Raw genomic sequence first — 1465 nt, forward strand, 5'->3', positions numbered from 1 at the left:
TAAAATGAGGATTTCTACTAACAGAAATGTTAAAACAGTAAATCCAGGTAGAAAGGATGAGCTTTCTGTATGGCTAAAAAGGGTTTCTTATTTGTTTCTTGGAGGATTTAAGAAATGTCACAGTTCTGTAGCATTGAGTCTTATATTCCTATAAAAGTACTTTAAAAGAACTTAAAAGGAAACACACTTAAGCAGATGTGTTAAATGGTGTCAGAGGCTCTTTGCAAATTAAGATCATAATGAACATGTTGGATTTTGCAAATATGGATAAACATCAGAATATTTCAATCTGATGTGTTAGACTGCAGTTGTCAAAGCTCTCATTTAGAGCCTTCCCCCATACAATATTTGGTGTTCAGAAGTTTTACTCGATCAAAACAATTGCATTTACACAATGTCTCCATTGGCTGATTGTCAGTGGATCTGTAACCCTAGTTTGGGGCAGTCTCCATTAATACTCATCACGGAGCTGTTTGTTTTGGCTTGGACTGGGCATTTGTTTCTGGGCAGAGCACAGCACGTTTCTCTGCTTCTCCTGAGCATCTCACACTCCAGGTGGTGCTGGGAACTCAGGAGCCTTCTCCTGAGCTCACTTTTCTCCTTGCTGTGAGCTAAGACCTTCTAAGCCTCCTGTTCAAGAAAATGCAATGAAAACTAAGGAGCAAATGTTGTTGTTAGACTCCGTGTAAGCACAGAAGCTGTAAAATAGTCAGGTATGACAGTACTGAGCCATGACACCCCATCCAAGTTCTCTTCCTTTGTAAGTGTGTTTAGCCCGTGCAGCCAAAGCCTTGTGGTCTCACAGGCTGGTCAAGCCCTGCTACCTCCTCAGAGCAGCTCCTTCCTTTAAAATACAGATTCCATCTCCTTGCTACCTACCTGGAAACTCCCATCCTACCTGTTCTCATCAGGCTCATCCAGGAAGGCATTTTCAGGAGATGCCTCAGTGGGGCTGACCTGAGTACTGCTCAGTTGGTGACTTCAGTGTCGCTCTCTCAGCTCCGTGTCATTGCTTTCCTGGTCTGTGCTTGCTGGAATGCAACCCACTGTATTCAAGACATAATAAAAGAGGAGTTTTATAATTGACCAAATGCATATTTTTCTGCCAGCTTGTTTGTAAGTCGTGTCATTGCTGTGACTCACTGAATGTGCTGATTTGTGAGCAGTGAATTAAAGACAAATGGCTGAACCAGTTGCTACCTCCACGTGTGTGTGTGCAACCCCCTTCAGCTGGGAACTGTGTGGAGCAGCTCCTGTGCTGCCACAATTTCCAGTTTCCAGCTGCTGAGCTAGGTTTAACTGGTGCAGATGTTCATAACCCTTGGCAAGGGCTGACAGTTCAGGAACTCCTCCGTGCATGGTTCAGCCATTGCTGCTTCAGGGGACAGCTTCCAGGACAAGGGTGGGACAGCTTGGCATAGTGACAAATTCCTCTATCCAAATATGCCTGAATTTGAGTCACCCC

The sequence above is a fragment of the Motacilla alba genome, chromosome 14, assembly GCF_015832195.1.
Source record: "Motacilla alba alba isolate MOTALB_02 chromosome 14, Motacilla_alba_V1.0_pri, whole genome shotgun sequence".
Taxonomy (NCBI): Eukaryota; Metazoa; Chordata; class Aves; order Passeriformes; family Motacillidae; genus Motacilla; species Motacilla alba.